This window comes from Monodelphis domestica, chromosome 4 (genome assembly GCF_027887165.1).
Source record: "Monodelphis domestica isolate mMonDom1 chromosome 4, mMonDom1.pri, whole genome shotgun sequence".
NCBI lineage: Eukaryota > Metazoa > Chordata > Mammalia > Didelphimorphia > Didelphidae > Monodelphis > Monodelphis domestica.
In genome coordinates, this window is record NC_077230.1 from 376878262 (window position 1) to 376902283 (window position 24022).

The window sequence follows — 24022 nt, forward strand, 5'->3', positions numbered from 1 at the left end:
TAAGGAGCTTTCATTCTACTGTGAAGATAACATTTGTAAATAATGATAATAAATATATACATGAAATTTTGAGAGAGGAAAACACTAAAAATTAGGGGGATTAAGAAAGGTTTTCCCTAAGAGGCAGTATATGAGCTGTTTTGCTACATGGAACAATATCAAATAAGAGAGGAAACATATAATTAAGGGGTAAATTATGTGATAAATTAAATGTAGCCAGAATTTCACAAGATTATCAATGAAGGACTAGAGTAATTGTCAAAGACTTCACTGAATATCTTTTGGCTCACTTTCACTGCTGCCTTCTACTAGTCACCCCCATTTCTTCACACCACCTCCTTAAGATAAGAAAGAACTTTTGTCTTTTCTATACTTTCTTGGTTTAGCTAATTATTTCCAGTGGTCAGATGACTTGACAAACCTAGTGACTATCAAAACAAAATACATGAAATAAAATTAACCAGATAGGTGTCACAGTGAATACAGTGCAGGGTCTGGAGTCTGGAAGATTCATCTCCCCAAGTTCAAATCTGGCCTCACACTACTAGCAATGTGACCCCCCTGGGAAAGTAGCTTAACCTTGTTTGCCTCAGTTTCTTCATCTGTAAAATGAGTTGAAGAGGAAATGGGAAGCCATTCTAGCATCTCTGCAAAGAAAACCTAAATGAGGTCACAAAGAGACACAACTTGAACAACGAAATTAACCCAAGGTTTATAATTGTGGTTATGTTGTTACCCTCATGTAAGCATTATACAAAATTATTTAGGTTTTGATTCATAATATTCTTTGTAATCCATTAAACATTTCTCAATCCTACACCTTAAGATTGGTTCCAACACAAAGACATAATTAGCAAAACAAATAAAACTACTATTCACTTTCACATTGAAGAGTCGCAAACACTCTGGATTTTCTTACATTCACAAAGCAGTGATGTTAGTTCAAGCAGAGAAGATGCCAGGAAGCCTGAAGATTTAAAAATAGCCTCACAAGTAGCTCATCTCTAACACCAGATGGAGAGAAACTACTCTATAAAGATACATGCGTGGGAGGACACATACACAACATCACATGATACCATGTAAAGGACTTGTGTAATTACATAATGCTACTGAGATTAGCAGGACTCTGCAGGTAGTAAGCTTGCAGGGGTGTAGAAATTCTGGGTCATTAACTAAAAAGAGGGAAAAAACAATGAGGGAAAGGAGAAGGGCCTAGGGAGAAGGGAGGAATCTGCAATGATAATGAGGCTTCATCTCTCAACTGTACTATACATATCCCTTCTACAAACTGAATTAGATGGTGGTAAAATCTGAGGGCTTACCTCCTTGCAATGCTTGACAATTCTGCTTGTATCTACATGACTAAAAAGTAGCCCACGATGACTTTCCCCATACTATTGTGCCAAATTAATGGATCAAGGTAAGAAACATTCCATCTAAGGACATCTAAGTGATTTAAATTAATCAATTAAATGGATCTAAATTTGTTATACACAGAAAATCATACTGATGTACAATAGAATAGAGTTGGTACTTTGCCTGCATTCTGATCTGACCGTATGGAAAAAAAAATTTTAATAAGATTTCTTGAGAACTCATGTAAATACTTAATAATAGCTATATAGCAATTATAAAGAAACCCTGATAAAGTACTGGATCTTCATAAATTACAAATGATATTACCATTATAAATGTCAGAATCCTAAATTAGAAGAAACCTTAAAAATAGCCTATTCATTTATGTCTCACTCTACTCTTCTTCAGAATCATAACATGTAATAATACCACATTTCCAAAATGACAGATAGATGGGTTTATTGACTACTAGTTAACAATGTTAACAATAATTTATTAAGAAGAATAGTATTTACTTTTAATTCCTATTAACAATCTAAGTCCACAGCACCACATATCCCATCTAGTCCACCTAACAAGCAAAATTAAATAAGAAGAGGGGGTATGCTTGAATGAAAAGGATTCTCAATCTACCCTCTACTCAAGTGCAGGTTCACAGGAAGTGCTAAAGAAATGTTTGTTGACTTGACTTAACTTAAGTGAGTCCTGATTTGTTCTTATTGTTTGTCAAATCACTTAATTCTTTTGTCTTAGTTTCCTCATCTTAAAATGAGGATAATAACTGGCCTATCTACCTCACTGGGCTGTTTATGAGGATTCAAATGAAAATGAATAAATGAAAAGGCATTTATTATTATTATTAAGCATGTACTGCTAACTCCTGGATGCAATTATCATCTCTAGGCAGATGATTTTCATATCTATTTATCTAGCTCTAACCTCTCTTTTGACCTCCAGGCATGAATCCCCAATTGCCTATTGGAATCTACCTGAATGTCCCATAGTCATCTTAAAACTATCACATCCAAAACAGAATTCATCATCTTCCCCTCCAAACCTTCCTCTCTTCCAAATTTCCCCATGACTGTCAAAGGCACCACCAACCTCCCAATCACCAAGGCTTACAATATAAATGCTATCCTCCACTTCTCACTCTTAACCCATCATATCCAATTAGTTACCAAATATTTCACATTTGCCTCTTTCTCTCTGACATAGCCACCATCTTAGTTTAGTCCCTCATCACTTGTCTCCTGAGCCATTTCAAAAGTCTCCTAATAGGTTTCCTTCCTTTAAATTTCTCTTCACTCAACCATCTCCACACATATGCCCAAAAGATTTCCCTAAAGCATAGGTCTGATGTCAATCCCTTAGTCAATAAATGGCATTGGCCAGAATCCAGAAATGAATCCATTTAATCCAGAAACAAATATCATTTCAGGTTTATGTAAACCACTTTTAATTTCTATTTTTGTTTTTTTATACAATGTCTATAATTATTAGTATGAGAGTCAACAAGTATTTAAATGTGCCTGTAGCAGCCACTGTACTAAGTGCTGAGGTTACAAGACAAGGCAAAAACAGTTCCTACTCTTAAACAGTTTACAGTCCAATGAGGAGATAATATGTAAATGATTACGTACATATTATATATATATATGTCTTGAAAGAAGTCAGGGGCACTAAGAGGAAGAATTAAGATGTATAGAGGTACAGAGACTAAAAATGGATTGTGGTATGAAAACAATCAAGGCCAGAATAGTTAGATCAAAAAGTGCATGGAAGGGAGTTAGGTATAAGAAGATTAGAAAGATAGGAAGGAGGTAGGTTGTAAAGAACTTTAAATGACAAACATAGAAATTGTATTTGATCCTGGAGATAATAGGGAATCTTTAAAGTTAACTGAGTGGGGATAGAGGGGAGGAGAGGGTTAGACATACCCTTTAAAAATTTGAGTAGAGGATGGATGGGAGTAGGAAGAGACCTGAAGCAAGGAGTCCAATTAGAAGACTACTGGAATGGTGCGGGCAAGAAATGATGAGAACTCAAACAACAGTAATAGCTACATTTGTAAAGAGAAGGGAAATTATACAAGAGACATAAAGATAGAAATGACAGGATTTGGCAACTTATTGGATAGCACGGGATGAGTAAGAATGAGCAGTTCTGGACAACACTGAGGTTTTGAACCCAAGTTATTTAGTAGGATGATACTTCCCTGGACAGTAATGGGGAAGTTCAAAGGGCGAGGGGGGGGGGTAGATTCAGGGGGAAAGATTATGAATTCAGTTTGAACATGTTCAGTTTGAGATACCTAAAGATGTCCAAAAGATAGTTGATAATGTTGTCTCAGAAGACAAACGAAGACTGGATATGTAGATTAAAGAAGCATCTACATAGAAATATTAATTGAAACCATGGGATCTAATGAGATCACCAAGTTAACATGTAAAGGAAAAAAGAGAAGAGCACCCAGAACATAGCAATTAAGAGAGGTAAAAAGGGATGGTTTGAAAATTACAGTATCTATCACTGTACTCTATTAGAACTTTCTTCCTTAATTCTATAATTTATATATACTATTTATACAAAACACTAGGTATTCTTCAACCATCTCACTACATATTCATTAAATCACAGCAGATTGAATCAAAATACTAATCTAACCCAGTGTGTTTGCAAGTGTATTTATTGCACTGAAGAGTACTGAACACACCATGAACCAGGTCATAAAAATTACACAGTATGCTACCAATAACGTAGTACCAAATTTAAATAAACAACAAAAACTATATCATTTTGGCATCCAAGTCTAATTTAAGGATTCTTTTACTATAAATTGAAATAATCCATTGCTCTTTCACTAGCTATGAATTCTTTACAACTGGACACTTTCAAAGATGGATTCCTACCCAAAAGGGGAAAAAGTTGTTTATAAGAAAAGGTTGGTAAGATAATCATATCACCAAAGAATTAAGGTAAACTGTATCTGGGTCATATTCTTAGAATACACTTAAAGCACAATCTTCATCCAAATGTTCAAGAGATCAACAGTAGATTTGCTGACTGAGAGAACCTACAGGAAAACATACCAGTAGCGTGAGAAGTGTGCTTGTCTAATAATAAGGAAATAGAATAGTGATGTGAATTTACTGATTTCTTGATTTTTACAAGAAAACTGGCTTCTTTTATGACTGCTTTTATTCTGAAGCTCATAAGATCAGATCACTGACTGGCAGCTGAATAGACACCTTCAAAAACTAACTAGATAAGCAAGAACTGTGCATAGCTCACATTGCAAATTGCAGGCTGTTTATTTTAGACCAGAACCGGCTGGTTAACATATATCAAAGTACCTGCAGAGCATTCAAGTGTCCTGTGGCTTTTAGGCAGCAACAAGCTGCCCTGCAGTAACAAACTCACTCTGAAAGGAGGGAAAGAGGTATATCCTGGAAATCTGATTTGCCAAGAAAGCTCAAATTCACATTTGTTGTGAAAAGCTATGATTTCAATTTACTCACAATTAGAAAACAAAAATTAATGGGGGAAAATTGGTCTGTGGTTTTAAATTTTCTAAATTGTTCAATTTGAACTGTACACATTAAAATATTATACTAGTAAACATTAATATGGGACACATAAAGCCTATCAAAAAAGAATATTTTTTTTAAATGGCTACACTCTGTAGAACAAGAGTCTGGGGTAAAGTGGGGATATTGGAGAGTGCATTAAGATTTAACAAATAAAATACTTTCACATATATTCTCATTTGATCTGCACAACAGCCCAATAAAGTAGGCAGGTCTGATATTCTCATTTTACAGATAAAGAAAAAGATAGTAAGAAAGACAAATGAAACCAAATATGAGATGATAGTTCAAAATACAAATTTACTAAATATCCCTTTTAAAGGACAGCTCAAATGCCATCTTTTACAGAAATCATTTCCTAATCAACACCATCCAGACCACAATTAATACTTCTGACCTCAGTCCTAACCTAGCACTTTATTCCTCCTAATCACTTTCTTATTCTTCTCTCTATAATATCTATTAAGGCAATATAATGGAAAAACACCAGAAATGGAATAAAAAAGTGGGCTTCACTGAGTTAGAAAATCTTAAGCAAGTCTCATATTACCACACTGTGTTTCAGTTTCACCTCTAAAATATTCACTGACTTTTAACCAATCTAACAAGATTCAGGTGAACCCCAAATGAGATAACATGAGGCAGTGAAAAAAGTAGTGAGCTTCAGAGTCAGACTCTGGGTTCTCTTTCTGGCTCTACTGCACATTATCTGTATAACACTGAGCAAATCAGTTAACCCCTCTAGGCCTTAGTTACCTCTGCAAAATGAGGGGGTTTGGACTACAAGGCACTATCCTATAGTAAAGCACTTTGTAAATCTGTAAAGATTATAAAAATATGGACTATAGAATATAATGTCAAATCACCCCCAAAAGACCACAAACTCCTAGGGGGCCCCAAGGGCCATATCCTAATCTCATCCCTAATTAGAGGTGTCAACAGCAACACTTCTGAGTGTGGCCCAAACCACATTAAAATGTAATTGAGAAATGTTTAACAAAATAAATAGAAATATGACAGAATATATATAATGTTTACTTGTGGACACCACTGCCCCACATCACCCATCACAATGCCTTCCAAACAATCACTATTCAATAAATATGTATTGAATTGGATGAAAAAAGATGTCTTTTATAGGGAATATGAATAGTTAATACATATTATATTAAACAATTGAGGGTTATGGAAGTTTCTAAACTATATACTTTGATCCAGGGGCTCTCACTTTTAGGTTTATTACACAATGTTATTAACCAGAAAAAATTTCTGAATGAAAATATCTATAGAAGCACTATAATTATTTATGACTATGTAACTACCTACCAGATATTTCAAACTGCATTTCCTAAACATCTAAAACTCAACTCATTTTCCTTCCCAAAAAAAAACTTACCCCTCTTTTAAGCATCACTATCCTTCCAGTCACCCAGGTTTGCAACTTCAGTGTCATCCTCAAATTCTTATTCTCTGTCAACCCATATATGCAGTCAATTGCTAAATCTTGTCACTTCTATCTTCACAAATTCCCTGGTATCTGTCCTCTTCTTTCTGTTCAGGCAGCCACCATCCTAGCCAGGCCCCCATCACTTCTGGCCTGTACTGCTACGACAGCCTCCTCATTGATGTCCCAGCATCAAATCTCACCCTTCTCCAAGCCATCCTTTACAGGTACCAAGGTGATTTTCCTAAAGTGCAAGTCTGATCACTATCCTATCCTAGTCAATAAATCCCACTGATTCTATGGCCTCTTAAGATTTAATATAATTATTATTCTACTTATCTTTTAGAGCTCTCACAATCTGGGCTCAACTTATATATCCAATCTTAGTAAGAATGAATCTGTTTTCCATATTCTATGATCCAGGCAAACTGGCCTCCTTTCTGGTTTTCAACTATTTGATAGACTCAAGGACTTTGTTGTTAAGGACCTTCTTTTCTAGGTCTTCAATAGTTATGGTTGTGGAGGGAGTAGGAGCAGAAATTGAAGCAATTTCTAGGTCATATCACCACAGGGACTGCTTCTTGGAATGATGGCTACAGGGGGCCAGTTGGAAGCTGAGTCAGGCATCTATTCCAGGTGGTTTGGGGCTCAGGGTGCTGAGCCCACCTCCACAGAGATCTGAGGTAGAGTGGTGTCTAAAGTGATGTGGTAGCTGTGGTTTGGGTATCCTGATATATGCTGCACTCATAAGCTTCTTGAGGTCAAAAACTGTATCATTTTTGTCTTTGTATCATCCCCCAATGCCTAGCATGATACCTGGAACATAGCTGGTACTTAATAAAGGTATGCTGATTGTCAATAATAGCAAAAAATTGGAAAAATTACCATCAAGCAACTGGACAATGACTAATTGTGGTAAGTTAAAAAAGTATTGTTGTGTCATATGGAATAATGAATATTTCAACAAATAAGGAAGAGCCAAAAGAATACAATTATTACAACTCTTTAATGACAATTTCAAATAGCAAAACTCATCAGAAATTTCAGACAGTTGGTACTAACTTATGAAACATACATGTCTTTCCTGATAAGAATAGAAAAATATCCATGTATTAAGTATAATCAGTTGAAACTGCTCCTGTGTGATGTTTTAATCAACAGCTTTCAGGGATTATACACTGAACAAGATTCAGTTAGGAGTATGTTGGGGGGGTTGCTTCTCCAATCTGTTCAAATTAAATTATCAATATAATTTTTAATTTAAAATTGAAACATGGCAACTTATTTCCTGAACAAGGAGGTTCAAACATTGGAAAATGTGAGGTTAATACTAAAATTTAACAAAGACATACCTAGGGATTTGATTTAGTTGTAAAACAAACCCTAAAGAAAAATTTCCCCTTTCAACAGCAAAGAACAGGTGCAGACCACAAGCTGTGTGCCACCTGGAAGAACCTGATTTCCTCTAGTTAACCTAGTTCTATCTATTTGGTAACTGCTGAGTTCCTCAGCACCCAAACTAGCAAATGGTAGAGTTCTTAAGTAAATGTGCTATCAAAAAGGCAAAAATTTCCAGAGCTACAAAAACTGTAACCCCTCTTCCCATCTTCAAATCAGAATACAACCATGAGAAATTTAGCTACTTGAATCTCTTATTAATCCAGAATTAGCTTACTAAAGAAAAACAGGACAGCTGGTGCTACTGACAAAACTCAAAGTGAAGGTAAGACAGATAACAATAGATAACCAACAAGATTTCTTTCAAATTATTCTTTTTTTTCCTATAGCATTTTCCACCTCAGTTAATCAAATATAAAGTCTAAGTCTAAGCAGTGAGTGTCTTGACACAAGTATTCTTATATATTCAAAGTATCTTAAGGCAAAAAGCCCAAAACTTCATAAATGATGCAGATGATCAGCAATGTTCCAGTTGGAAATAATATATACATCAACATATTAAATGGGTTGTTCTAGATCACAATATATATAAAGATGAATTAATATAATTTTGAAATAATTTTTTTAATCTGACTTTGACAGTCTTTCTCTTCCTTCATGCAAGCCTTCATTTCTTACGTGCCTTCTAGGTGCCCTCCTCCACTTTAGTCCTATTTGGACTTCTCTGTGATATGGAATGGAAATAAGATAGATTCTCCAGCAAGAAGAATGGCCTCATTCACCAAACAAGAAATGCTTGGGCAATCTACTTGGCTACTACATTCATAGAGGTTTGTTACCAAAAGGCTAAATGACAGTCTTATGATACATATAGAGAGAGATATAGATATAGATATATATTTCTCAATACTGTGTATTGGTTCTAAGGCACAAGAGTGGTAAGGGCTAGGCAATGGGGGTTAAGTGACTTGCCCAGGGTTACACAGCTGGGAAGTATCTGAGGCCAGATTTGAACCTAGGACCTCCAGTCTCTGGACCTGACTCTCAATCCACTGAACCACCAAGCTGCCCCATGATATTTTTTTTTGACCATTGTAATTCACATTAGGGTTCAGTATTAGTAATAGGAAAGCTCTAGAGTATTGTGGGTATTTTGAACTCTAAGTACTGTGCTGGGCACTCAAATGCAAAGAAAATAAGATCATGCCTCTGTCCTCATGGAGATGATAATCTAGCAACAAGCTGGCTAGCAAGGTCATGAAATATTAATACTACTTGACCAACATATGGCTAAGTATTTTACCACAGCATTTTGTTCAAATGAATCAAATACTTTATAGTTAACAATCAGTGGGGTCTTGTATTCTCTACAATTGTAAACCCGTAAAGATGTGGTCTGCTATAGAATATTATTTGCAAAAGCCTGCCTATTCCTTTTTTAATATTCTTCTGGTGATGCTATATGAGTATGAATCATAAATTACTACAATCTCTGAGGAATCACAATCACAGGTCACCCAAAGGGCAATAGAGAAATGCATGGTGGGAGTAAATAGGCTGAAACATATTTCCAACGATGAACTATGCAAAAAAAGATATCAAATCAATGTATGTACAAAACGATTTGAGCCAGCCATTTAACAAGAGAAAAGAACAACAGATAGAGAGGCTGCATTGGTAGTTTAAATAATGCCAAGATACTTGGACTGTCACATAGTAGGTGGATCCCTTGTGAAGGATTTACAGGGAGACATAGACAAGTACAGAGAAGGATGAGAAGGCCTGGGTTGGTTTTTTTTTTTTTAAACCCTTACCTTCCATTTAGGAGTCAATACTGTGTATTGGCTCCAAGGCAGAAGAGTGGTAAGGGCTAGGCAATGGGGGTCAAGTGACTTGCCTAGGGTCACACAGCTGGGAAGTATCTGAGGCCATATTTGAACCCAGTACCTCCCATCTCTAGGCCTGGCTCTCAATCCACTGAGCTATCCAGCTGCCCCTCCCCACCCCCAGTTGGTTTTGATCTGCACCTATTAGAGGTGAGCAAGGAGACTAAAGTGAAATAAATTTGACTAAAGTGAAAAACTATCTACAACAATCCTAAAAATTCTGACAATTATTAATTTTCATAATAAACTATTATATGTATAAAACTCCTTGGAAGTAGGTTAGTCATTTCAACCTTTACAATATGCTTCTAGGCTAAAGATAGAATCCTACTTCCTCTATAAATGGGGGAAATGAAGCACTAGGAAAGGAAGTGTTTTGCTTTGAATTCATTTAACAAACAATTAGTAAGCATTACAAAGTGTTGAGGAAAATACAAAGATAAATAAGAAAGTTTCTACCCTCAAATTTACAATTTAGTGGAAATGGTAAGACAAGTAACATAGGTAAACAATAAGGAAATATGCTTTCTTGTATAATTATTTATATATTTATCAACCCTGGGAAAAGACAACCTCTAAAGGCAGGGGACCATGTTTAATTCACAAAATCTCAGAGTTAGAAGGAACCTCTAAGGACATCTCTACACCAAATACAATAATAATAAACAAATTTATTGAATGTCTGATCCAATAAACTCCTAAGACAGTCCATTCTAGACAGTTCTAATTTTTAAGATTTTCCTAATTTTAAGGTCAAAATTTATCTAGGAACAAGCCTAATTCCTCTACAATGGGACAGCCCTTTCCTTTGTCCTAGATACCTTGTTTTTTCCTCCCTTGCAACCTAAGATGGGATTGACAATTCTGAAGATCATACTGAAATTGCTTTCTGATCACACCTCCTATATACCGTACACAAGTTTCAAAAAAATTGATTTCACGAGTGTGAAAAAACTGGCCTTTACATTTTACTTTACTCAATTTCACTTTATTCTATTTGGCCTAACATTTTGGACATTTCAACTCTGCATCATTCACAGCACATAACACAAAAGCCTAAAACTCAAGAGGTTTAGACTCCCTCAGTTATAAGAGGACCTAGACATGTGCCTGTTTAAAATTATAATAACAAAGAATAGAGAGACATACACACAGTATTCCATAAAAGAATGAATGTATATATATAAATGAATGTGACTGAGATAGCAGTAGAACCAAGGTTTTTACATATATTACTTAAACTCCAAGTTCTCTGCCTTCCCCCCCCCACCACCACCAAGTTCCTTACCTTTAAACTTTCAGTAAACAAACCAGTCAACAAGTAAATTATTAAGTACCTACTATGTGTCAAGCACTATGGGGCCACAAATACAATGAATGAAATAATCCCTGCTTCTAGTTTACACTCTAAGAGAAGATAACTTTCCCTCATTCCCTATTCGATATGAAAGGAAATAAATTTCAGAGTTTATTATGCATATGCTCATAAGAAATAAAATTAAAATGTCAATTTCAACAAAATGATATGGTTATTTATGAAATATTCTCAAATCTCATTCAAAAGTTTCTCAGACTCCCTGGAGTTATAGGCACCCAGGCTGAGAACCTTTGCTGTACAGAGTTCCAGTGAGTTGAACTAGATAGAGATCAAGAACATTTTCCTTATGGAAAAAATTAGGATCTGGGGAAAGTTATAGGGAGTTTCAATAAAAGCTTGTACTCCAGGATTCCCCTTCCCACCTCGGTGCCTTTGGACAAGCTGCTACTCACTTCCCTCCCAACCCCAAAACCCCAGGTGAACTTCCCTCAACAATCCTGGGAATTTCCTAATTCCCTTTAAGGCTGAGATCAAGTGCTATTTCCCAGAAGGGCATTTTCCTATTCATCTCCTACCATTAGTGTCCTCCTCCAGTGTGAAATTACTTTATATTAATTTAATATATACCTAGTATTTATTGAACAATGAATGTGCTATACCACATGAGGGGAAAAAAAATAACCCCTCAAAAAGAAAGACTGTCATTTTTTTGTCTTTGTAGTTAACCCCAACCCCTGACATATAGCAGGCCCTTACTAAATGCTGTTATATTGAACCTGGGAAATTGAATTCCTGTGATTTGCTATATTCAATCTTCTTGACTACTACTGGTAAATACTTTCTATTGGCTATCTTCCTAAAAATACTATCAATAAAATTCTATATCAGAAATGTCTTAAGATGCCTGCAAAAGAGATGCTGTGAATCTAGTACCTGTTACTAATGACAATACTACCAATACTATAAATTTCCATATTTCTGATTTTCAGTCACACAACTAAAGAAATTAGCTTACTAACTCATTCATCACTTGCGTCTGATTCCACAACTGCTGGATTATGTCTTGAACACACTTAAAAACCTGAATGGAAACTGCATATATAGAGTTTTTAAGATAAAAAGAAAATTTAGGCATCTCCTGATTAATCTATGTTAATTACAAAATATAATTAAATATAAGTACATACCAATTTACTTTTTCTCCTTTTCTTATTATCTGGACCACTGAAAGACCAGAATTTTTATTTGAAATATATAAATTAAGAACTGGAAAGAATCACAGGAAGCTGTCAACCTAAGCTAAAGAATGAACTTACTATATCACTGTTTTAACTAAAGGAAGCACAACTCAAAGACAAATATGTCAGAAAGACAAATTCACTCTAGACTTTTCAGTTCTGTTTGGCTAGTTAACAGAGTTGGCAAGGTAAAACTTTATAAGAAGTATTTTCTCCTCAATAAAGACTAAAGTTTGGCTTTTTCCCCTTCACTAGAGAAAGTCACTTCCAGAATTCTGATTAAGAATAATGATAAATGCCACACAATATTGAACACATTGAAAACAAGATCAAATGAGATAATAATTGCAAAACCATTATCACAATGCCTGGCATGGTAAGTACTATATAAATGTTAGCTATTATTATCTTAGACTTCATATGTTTCTAGATTTCTAGAAATGTCAATATCCAAAGGGCAAAGAATTATGATAAGATTTACAGAATGAAAAAAGGGCATTCCTGCATTTTTTAGTAGGGATTTATATTACATGAGCAGAACTGGGGTGAAATGAGATTTTAAAAAGGAAAAATGGTGGCTTGAAGTAAGTGACCAAACCAACAAAGGTTTCAGTTCAAATTCATTGAGACAATGGGAAAAGTAAGGAATAAAAGAACTGCCATATATCCTCATGCTGAACAATAAAACCCACTACAATAATACTCAGAGTATAACCATTTATTTCAGTTTTCCCTAAAAGCAGAAAGAACAAAATAGCAACTGTGAAATCATCCAAATTACTAAAAAAAGCTCAGTATCTTTCAAAAAATCTCCAACACATGCCAGAGAGTCTCCAAAGACTATTCAATTATGACTGAGTACAGTCAAGAAAACAACAGTAACAGTCACTATCATGTGGCCAGAAACCAATCCATCAGCAATTTGTTCCACGTGAGATCATTTTCTCTCTCAAGAGAATGCCTGTTCCTAGGAAGAATAAACCTGTTTGGACAAAATCTCACCAGGAATAATAGCTTGAAGATGAAATTCTGAGGACAAGTTTAGTATCCAATATCTGCACAGGTAACAATACAATCCTTAGTAACTTATATTTATTTGTGTGTGTATAGTCACAATGCTACAGTAAATAACTCTATGCATAGAATTCTAAAAACAAGGAATATAGACATTTAATCCCTCAAGTTGGGAGATTGTTAAAAGTGTATTTTCCTCAAATGCTCAAAATCATCTCACTAGGAAATAGCATGAAATTACCCACTGAAGTACCAGCACTAGGACAGAAGGTGACAGGGGATAAGGCCTGGATTCTTGATTCTAGAGACCTGGCTTCAAATTTGTAGTGTAACCATGAATAAGTCATGACCTCTCAGTACCTCAGTCTTTTCATCTGCACAAAAGGGGTCACAATTACATGAACAAGTTTGTCATAAGGAAAGTGCTTTGCAAACTTTAAAACACTATATAAATATAAACTATTATCTCATAATCTTGTGGCATTTCAAAGCCTACAGTTCACTCATCTCACACACAAAAGAGCAAACAGCATGTTATAGTCAATTATGGAGTCAGAACCTTTGCAGAGTTCCAGTCCCACATCTAGCTAGGTCACCTCTCCTGAGTCTCATTTTTCTCTTCTGTAAAATGGGAATCATAAAATTGCACAGGATTGTGCAATGATACATGTATAATCCAGTGAAATTTCTTGTCAGCTCTGGGAGGGGGAAAGGAGGAGAGAGGGATCATGAATCATGTAGCCATGGAAAAATATTCTAAATTTAAAATGGGAGATGGGGGGGAGGTGGGGGGGGGGACCTATAAAGGCAGCTAGATAGCACAATGGATAGAGCTCCAGGCTTAGAGTCTGAAAGACCTAGGTTCAAAAATTACCTCAGATACTGCCTAGCTTTGGACCCACGAGGAAGTCACTTAATCCCATCTTCTTGTCTTAGAACTGATACTTGTCTCAGAATTGAAAATAAGGGTTTAAAAAAAAAAGGTTATAGTGCCAGCATGGTGAGTGAGAAAGGAAAAGCACAGGTCTTAAGAATTGGAGGATGTGGGTCCAAATCTCAGTTCTGCCCCATATGGGCCCCAGATGACCCTTGGGCAGGTTGCTTAACTTCTCTGACCCTCTGATTTTTCCTTCTGTTAAGATAAGATGGATCACCATTGAAGTCCCTTCCGGTTCTGGAGGTACCTCAGTGTTGTGGAGGATTAAAGAGTACTGGGCTTGGAAGTCCATAAGTCCCGAGTTCCAATCCTACCCCAGTCCCTAGCTGGGTGATGATGGCCAAATCACTCTGTCTCAGTAACCTCATCTGTAAAACAGGGGCACTAAGAGCATCTACCACTCAGGGGTGTTTTGAGGATAAGACAAGATGGGCATGTGTAAAGTGCTATGTAAATGCCCTGTACTGTTACTAAACATAAGACCTGTATTATTCAAGAAGATTAATAATGCTATCTAGAAACCTAGGAAAGGTGGGGTGCCACTTCTGAGCCAGTCCCGAGCCTCCATCCCCGCATGACCCTGCACAGGGGGAAGAGGGATGAAAAAGAAGAAGAAACTTTTTGGAAATCCTGCTTCCCTCCATCCCGCCCCCAGGTCTGAGCCCCAACACCCGGGAGCCCCGGAGCACTCCTTAGGAAAACGAGGGACTCGAGCCCAGCCCCAGATCCTCCGCCAGAGGTCCAGTCTTATAACTTGCGGGGTGACCTTGGGCGAGTCCCTCGCCCCCTGGGCCTCAGTTTCCCTATCAGTTTGCCTGCGACAGACCGGGCGCCCCCTCCCGCGGCGGGGCCTCGTAGCCACAGAGCCCAGGGAGTCCGGGGGCGCTGCCGCAGACAAAGAGGCTGCGGCAGCGCCAGGACCGTCCCCTCGGGGACAGCTCCGCGCCCGCCCGGGCCCCAGCCCCAGCCCTGGTCCGCCTCGCCTCACCGTGGCTCGGGATGCTCGCGCCTCTCCCGCTCTCGCTCCCGCCGCAGCTGCCCAAGGAACAATGGCAGGAGGCGCCGCCGCCTCGCGGGCTGCCCGCCTGACTGACTGACTGACCAACCGACCGCCAGAACGAGCGAGTGAGCGAAGGAAGGGAAGCAGGAAGGAAGGCTAGAGCAGCCTGGCGCGCGCCTCCCCCTGCCGACCGTCCCCGGCGGCGCCGCGGCCCCGGCCTCGCGGCCCTCACGCGCGCCCGCACGCCTCCCCCTCCCCCAGCCTCTCCTCAACTTACCCCCTCCTCCGGGCCCCACAACATTGTAGTAAACTCCGATTGGGCCGCGCTCGAGGGAAGGAGGGGGCCGGACCCACGGGCCCCTAGTCTATTGGCTGAAACCAAGCTCTGGCTTCGCTCTCCCTCCCCCCCCTTCCCTAAGACCAGTAAGGAGAGGGGAGAGAAAAAGGAGGAGGCAAGGGCGGGAGGAGGGGGGGGGGGGGTGAAGGAGCGGACGGCGCGTGCGCACGCGCGGGCCAAACCCCAGCTCTAAACCCGGCCGGGTTCTAGCCCCGCGCCGCACCCACGTGGGGAGCGATCCCGCTGGGACCCGGGCCTGCCCTCACAGGGAAGGAGGCGGAGGAAAAGTTCCGGTCCCGGGAGAACCCGGCAGGCAAGAGGCAGAGAAACATAAGGGGACCCAGCTGGAAGCAGAACTGCCAAACGCGGTAGCCCCACCTCTGAGCCCTCCTCTGGAGTGCGGCACTTTTGGCTATTGGTGGAACGTGGAGGGAGCCTGGCACCTGCACCTGGCACTGTCTCCGACTCTGCGCCAGGCCCGTCCCGTAAGAGGCCCAGCCCTAGGGCATTGGAGAAGGGTTATTTGGGACGGAAATTTCCCTTAAGCCTCAGTTTCTTCCTTTATTATTCGCGTTTGGGGGACAATATCCTTATTTTTTAAATAACATTTTCTTTTCCACCATTTACATGTGAAAAACAATTTTAACATTTTTTTCTTAAATTTTGAGTCCAAATTTTCCCCGTCCTTTCCACCTTCCCTCCCCCACTCCTGTCCCTCCCCCCAGACGATAAAGCAATCTAATTGTACAAGTATAGTATCTTTAACCATCCTTCCAGCTCTGACTTCATATCCAACCCACTACCCTATCCTGGCAAATATTTAACAGACTCTGTGGAAGAAGGGGGAAAAAATGTGCCCATAACATAACTTTACAGCATAATCTCTCCATCACTTGTCTCTAGACAATCAACCAAACAATAAAGCAAGCACTGATTTGTAATGATTACCAATTTCTGAGGCCTATATGCTCAAATTGAAATGTTAACAACAGTCTTCCCTCACCAAGATAAATTCAGAATGGGTGAATGACTTAAACATAAAGAAGGAAACCATAAGTAAATTGGGTAAACACAGAATAGTATACATGTCAGACCCTTGGGAAGGGAAAGACTTTAAAACCAAGCAAGACTTAGAAAGAGTCACAAAATGTAAAATAAATAATTTTGACTACATCAAATTAAAAAGGTTTTGTACAAACAAAGCCAATGTAACTAAAATCAGAAGGGAAGCAACAAATTGGGAAACAATCTTCATAAAAACCTCTGACAAAGGTTTAATTACTCAAATTTACAAAGAGCTAAATCAATTGTACAAAAAATCAAGCCATTCTCCAATTGATAAATGGGCAAGGGACACGAACAGGCAGTTTTCAGATAAAGAAATCAAAACTATTAATAAGCACATGAAGAAGTGTTCTCAATCTCTTATAATCAGAGAGATGCAAATCAAAACAACTCTGAGGTATCACCTCACACCTAGCAGATTGGCTAACATGACAGCAAAGGAAAGTAATGAATGCTGGAGGGGATGTGGCAAAGTGGAGACATTAATTCATTGCAGGTGGAGTTCTGAACTGATCCAACCTTTCTGGAGGGCAATTTGGAACTATGCCCAAAGGGCGATAAAAGACTGTCTGCCCTTTGATCCAGCCATAGCACTGCTGGGTTTGTACCCCAAAGAGATAATAAGGAAAAAGACATGTACAAGAATATTCATACTGCGCTCTTTGTGGTGACAAAAAAATTGGAAAATGAGGGGATGCCCTTCAATTGGGGAATGGCTGAACAAATTGAGGTATATGTTGGTGATGGAATACTATTGTGCTCAAAGGAATAATAAAGTGGAGGAATTCCATGGGAACTGGAACAACCTCCAGGAAATGATGCAGAGCGAAAGGAGCAGAACCAGGAGAACATTGTACACAGAGACTGATACATTGTGGTACAATCAAAGGTAATGGACTTCTCCATTAGTGGCAATGCAATGTCCCTGAACAATCTGCAGGGATCTAAAAAATACTATCCACAAGCAGAGGATAAACTGTGGGAGTAAAAACACCGATGAAAAGCAACTGCTTGACTACAGGGGTTGAGGGAATATGACTGAGGAGAGACTCTAAATGAACACTATAATGCAAATTCCAACAACAGGGAAATGGGTTCGAGTCAAGAACACATGTGATAACCAGTGGAATCATGCGTCGGCTATGGGAGAGGGGGAGGTGGTGGGAGGGGGGGGAGGGGAGGAAAAGAAAATGATCTTTGTTTCCAGTGAATAATGTTTGGAAATTACCAAATAAAATAATGTTTAAAATTAAAAAAAAAAACACAGAGGAAAAGCAACTGCTTGACTACAGGGGTTGAGGGGATATGACTGAGGAGAGACTCTAAATGAACACTCTAATGCAAATACCAACAACATGGAAATGGATTTGAATCAAGAACACATGTGATACCCAGTGGAATCATCCATCAGCTATGGGATAGGTGGGGGGGGAGGGGAGGAAAAGAAAATGATCTTTGTCTCCAATGAATAATGTTTGGAAATTACCAAATAAAATAATGTTTAAAAAAAACAGTCCCCTAAGTAGCAGGCTTCTGTTAACTGCCTTTCTGATTCTTAGCAGAATCCCACAGTTCCAACCATAGAACTTCCCACCATACCAGGAGTCTCACACATTATTCCCCTCATCACTCTGAAGTTAACAACCCCTTTGGACCTACTTTCTGCTCTCCACAAACCACATTCCCTCTTCCTTCTTGTTTTTTTTTTAATCCTTACCTTCTCTCTTAGAATCAATACTGTGTATTAGCTCCAAGGCAGAAGAGTGGTAAGGGCTAGGCAATGGGGGTCAAGTGACTTGCCCAGGGTCACACAGCCAGGAAGTGGCTGAGGTCATATTTGAACCTAGGACCTCCCATCTCCAGGCCTGGTTCTCAATCCACTGAGCTACCCAGCTGCCCCCCTTGTTTTGTTTTTAATTGGCTATCCTCCATTCCTTGAGGAATGTGTTCCCTCTTTACCTCCAACCTTCAGAATCCTGGGTTTCCTTCAAGATTCAGTTCAAGTACCATTCTAAATAAAGATCTTCCTGATGCCTCCTCTCAGGAGACCCATTCCCCCAAGCAGGATGGTACAGTACTTAGAAAGCTGACCAGTAAAGGTAAGTAGACCTGCATTCAGCTCCTGACTCACAGGTGTGAGCCTAGGCAAGTCAGAGTGCTAGGCAGCACTCCAAGACTAGAATTTAGAGGTGAGATGCTGACCTGCATTGATAAGACAGTTTCCTCACCCGGGCAATGACATCACAAATCCAATTCCTATCCCTATCCCTCCACCGCGCACAGGTGTGCGCGCTTGCTTACATGCTGTGTCCCATTAGTATTCAAGCTCTGTGTCTTTGCCTTTGTATCCCCACCACTTAATACAGTAGCTGGCATACATAATATGTGTTTATTAATAAACGTGTGTTGATTGATAGTAGTTCTTTGGGGAAAGTACTGGACTTAGAATAAGTGGGTTCAAATTCTGGTTTTTCCACTTTTTACCTGTGTGGCCTTACCTAATAGCTCTGGACTTCAGTTTCGTCACTTATAAAAAAGGAAGGGGGCTGAACTATATGATTTCCATGGTTTATTCCAACTCTATATGCACATAAAATCAAGGCCCAGAGAAGGATTAAGGACTTGCCAAGACCAAGACCAGATGGGTCATTCCCATCTCAATGCTCTGTTCACTGCATCATCTGCCTTTCAAGGTCAGGATTGCCCTGCCTTACAGAGGACCTGGGAACTAGGGAATGATTTTATATAGTTTTTCTGGATGAGAAAAGAGATTCAAAATGGTTTGGGCATCTTGGCCCAGAACTGCTCTTTTTCAGCATCACAGGGAATAGCAATGTACTGGCTCTAAGTACAGTAGTCTGTGCCTGGTGCCATGGTACCCACACCATGTCACTTCCTCAATAAAGAAATGTCAGTGGCCCCCTCCTGCCTTCAAAATAAAATAGAAATTCAGCTTCATACTTCACCATCTGTCTCCAACCTACCTTTCCAGGATGACTGCACATTGTTGCTCTTATGAACACTCCAAATCCCAGCCAAATTAGACTATTTGTGGTTCTCCAAACTCAACTCTCCATCCCCTGCATCCCTGCCTCTGGACCTCCACTCCCATTGCCTAGGAAGCCCCTACCTCTTAGAATCAATCCCTTACTTCCCTTAAACCTCAGCTCATAAGCCACCTTCTAGTAAGGAACTCTGCCAGCTCCTTTCCTTATCTACCAATTTGCCTACTATGAATAGTAGATGTGTCAATCAATCAAGAAGCATTTATTAGACACCAGCTACTACTCCTAAAAAGGGACTTCACTGAGGACACAAGTACAAAAAAAAAAATAATAATCCCTGTTGGCAAGGAGCTGACATTCTACTGGAGGAGACAACAAGGCCACACATAAAAATACATTCAGCATAAATATAAAAGGAATAAATACAAATATACAAACAGAATAGTTAAATACAAAATTGGGAAGGAAAGTGCTACTTGCCAGATTGTCAGAGGGAGGGAAGGAAAGAAGGGAGCCAGATTCCCTGACATCAAGAAGTTTATATAGGATGTCTCAAAATAAGCTTAAAACTACATTGAGATTTTTGGGACAGCCTATATATTATAGTTTCTTATATAGATGAAATGTTCAGGGGCAGCTGAGTATATAAAGTATCAGGCCTGGAGTCAGAATAACCCAGGTTCAAATCTGGCCTCAAGCACTTCCTAGGTATGTGACCCTGGGCAAGTCACTTAACTGTCTAGCCCTCACTGCTCATCTGCCGTGGACCCAATACTCAAAATTGATTCTAAGATCATAAGGGGGGAAAAAAGAGAGAGACAGAAAAAGAGAAAAAGGAGGGAGGGAGAGAGAGAAGGAAGGAAGGAATGTAGGAAGGAAGGAAGGAACTGTTCACAAAGCCCACTACAAGTGAATGTAATATAAACAAATTAAGGGAGCATGTAACAGTATGTCAGATCTATGGATATGAGAAGGATTTATTACCTAGCAAAAGATAAAAAATAAATAATTTTATGGCACTAAATTAAGAGGTTTTTGCACAAATAAAACCAAAGTAGCCAAGATTAGAAGGAAAACAGGAAATTAGGGATGAGGGGATTTACAGCAAGTTTCTCTAATAAAGGCCTCCTTTCTCAAATATGGAGAGAATGAGTCAGATTGATAAGAATGCAAGTCATTTCCCAATTGACAAATAGTCAAAGGATAGGAACTGACAGTTTTGAGAAGAAATCAAAGCTATCTATAGTCATATGAAAAAATGCTCTAAATCATTATTGATTAGAGAAATGCAAATTTAAAAACTCTGAGGTACATTTCACATCTATTAGATTGGTTAATATGACAGAAAAAGAAAATGACAAATGTTGGAGAGGATGTTGAAAAATTGGGACATTAATGTGCTCTTGGTGGAGTTGTGAACTGATCCAACCATTCTAGAGAGCAATTTAGTACTACATCCAAAGGGCTATAAAATTATATATACCTTAGGGAAGCTAGAAAACTCAGGGGATAGAGAGCCAAGCCTGGATTTGGGAGGACCTGGCTTCAAATATGGTCTCAGACACTTTCTAGCTGTGTGATACTGGACAAATCCCTTAACCCTAATTGCCTAGTCCTTACCACTCTTACTTAATGGCAATTCTAGAACAGAGGGTAAGGGTTTTGTTTTTTTCAAAACTATGTATAACCTTTGATTTGGCAAAACCACTACTAGCTCTGTATCCCAAAAAGAAAAAAGAAAAAAAGTGGGAGAAGAGATCCATATGTACAAAAATGTTTACAGCAGCTCTTTTTGTGAAGGCAAAGAATTGGAAATTGAAGAGATGCCCAACAATTGGGGAAATGGCTGAAGAAGCTGTAATATATGATTGAAATAGAATACTATTATGCTCTAAGAAATGAGGAGCAGGATGCTTGCAGAAAAACAAGCAAAGACTTATGTACTGATGCAAAGTGAAGCGAACAGAACCAGGAGAATGCTGTTCCTAGTAATAGCAATATTGTATGATGTTCAATTGTAAATAATTAAGCTAATCTCAGCAATACAGTGATCCAAGACAATTCCAAAGAACTCATGATGAACTCTACTTCCAGAGAAAGAACTGATGGAGTCTGAATGCAGATCAAGGCTTACTTCTTTTACTTTCCTTATTTTGGTGGGGGGTAGTTGGGAGGGAGGGTTGTTTCCTTTTGCAACATGGCTAATGTCATGCTTTGCATGACTACATGTGTATAATATATGTGTGTACATATATAATTTACATATATAATCTATAATATATAACAGATTACTTGCCTCCTCAAAGAAGGGGGAAAGGAAAGATGGAAAGAAAAAATAAAACAAGCAAAAAAAAGTGAATGTAATAAAAATGAACAGAAGGACAGTGCCCCAATAACCAATTCTAAGACAATGCACTGAGAGGCAAGGGAGAGTATGAGATCCCTGGCCCCAAAGTGTTGCCTAGGGCTGCTGACTAAGGACCTCCCCATGTCTTTTGCACAGCCGTCTTCAGTCTCCATAAGTGGCACTCAAAGCCAGATGTCCTTGCACACTTAAAGGCCCAGCCTTGTCCTACAGAGGCTCCCCTGAGAATCTGGGGTTCAGGACCCCAATCTGGCCTCTAGGGTTCTGGGAAAGATTATTTCCCTTCCCTCCCTCCTAAGATAATGGTGCCTCAGCTGAATAGGCAGCTGCTTTAACTCCAGACCTTGACCCTTCAAGGTCCCTATACCTGCCAGCTGAGCCTCCTCCAGCCTCCCTCTGATATTCTCCCCCTCCTTCAATTCAATGACACTGACAGTGACTAAGTATTTCATGCCTTCTGCCTCCCAGGCCACAGTAGGCACCACTCAGACCAAGTTCATAAGGGCTTTATGAGAGCTGAAAGAGGAAAAAATTAAAAGCAAGTCCTAAACCTTCCCTTCTCTTCCCTATGGGGAGAAGAATAGGAAAGGCCTCTTCAGGAGATGAGATTTATAGAGACCTATAAGGGGATGAAATCAGGCAGAGGGGGATTGACTCTGGCCTAACAGATTCTGAATCCAAAGGAATCCTCCCAGAATCTGGGACACAGAGAGATTAGAGGCACAGCTGTTCCTGAATTTGTGGTGGGGGCACTGCTCTTTGGACTGTGGGGACACTGTGGGGACACTGTGGAATTAATCTATTTTTGCCCTATCAGACACTATCACACACTAAGCACTTAATAACAGTTTGCTCATTGTTTATAGGTTGATTAGATTCAACAATGACTAGCCCTCAGTCTGCTTGGGGGTGGGAGAGAAAGACTTAAATTTGCAGACCTGATCCTAAAAAACTGATCACTGGCTCCCAGTCAGCCTCTTCTGGCTACAGGGAAGATGAAGAAAAAAAAATGGAGGAAGGGAGGAAGGGAGGGAGGGAGGGGATGGAGGGAGGGAGGGAGGGAGGGGACGGAGGGAGGGAGGGAGGGAGGGAGGGAGGAAGGAAGGAAGGGAGGGAGGAAGGAAGGAAGGAAGGGAGGAAGGAAGGAAGGAAGGAAGGAAGGAAGGAAGGAAGGAAGGAAGGAAGGAAGAAAGAAAGGAAGAAAGAAAGGAAGAAAGAAAGGAAGAAAGAAAGAAAGAAAGAAAGAAAGAAAGAAAGAAAGAAAGAAAGAAAGAAAGAAAGAAAGAAAGAAAGAAAGAAAGAAAGAAAGAAAGAAAGAAAGAAAGAAAGAAAGAAAGAAAGAAAGAAAGAAAGAAAGAAAGAAAGAAAGAAAGAAAGAAAGAAAGAAAGAAAGAAAGAAAGAAAGAAAGAAAGAAAGAAAGAAGAAGAAGAAGAAGAAGAAGAAAAAGAAAAAGATTCAATCTGGAAGGCAGATTGAAATAACTGATAAAAATATAAAAATATCAATAAACTTTTTTTTAATTTAAAATGTTTATCTTCTGTCTTAGAATTGATACGAAGTATGGATTCCAAAGCAAAAGGTCAGTAAAGGCTAGGTAATTGGGATTAAGTGATTTGCCCAAGGTCATAAAGCTAGGAAATGTCTGAAGCCAGATTTGAACCCAGGAATTCCCATCTCCAGGCCCAGTACTCTATCCATGATACCACCTCCAGCATTCAGTGGGGTTCAATGAGTCACAACAGCCTTGGGCCTCGGTTTCTCCCTGAGTAAAATGAGAATTGAATTGGATGGTCCCTTCCAGATCTAGGTCTCTGATCCTGTGATCCTTTCTATCCCCAGAGAAGAGTTCAGAAACAGATTTCAATTGTAGTTCTAGGGCACTGAAATCAGAGGAGGGAACTGAAATCCTAGATTCCCTGAGGATGGAAGGGAGAGTGATGAGAAGTAGAAAGATCCTAATCCAGGGGAGCCACCACCAAGGTATCCAGCCTACCTCTGGCTGATCACCAAGTACTTCATAAATCTCTGAACTTCAGTTTCCTCATCTATTAAATGGGGACAATCC

General features: G+C 39.2%; 1 protein-coding gene across 24 annotated transcripts in view; it reads right to left on the minus strand.

The window, feature by feature from the left end:
* EPB41 (erythrocyte membrane protein band 4.1) overlaps positions 1–15917 on the minus strand; it is a 216212-nt gene extending 200295 nt beyond the window's left edge. For 9 of the 24 annotated variants that reach the window (XM_056795405.1, XM_056795401.1, XM_056795390.1 and 6 more), the window contains exon 1: positions 15173–15432. The gene's annotated coding sequence lies outside the window, so the exon portion shown is untranslated. Of the gene's footprint in view, positions 1–15172; positions 15433–15461 lie in introns of those variants that run through there. The other 15 variants (XM_056795415.1, XM_056795406.1, XM_056795397.1 and 12 more) reach the window with 6 other exon arrangements.
* Positions 15918–24022: the final 8105 nt, after the last annotated feature.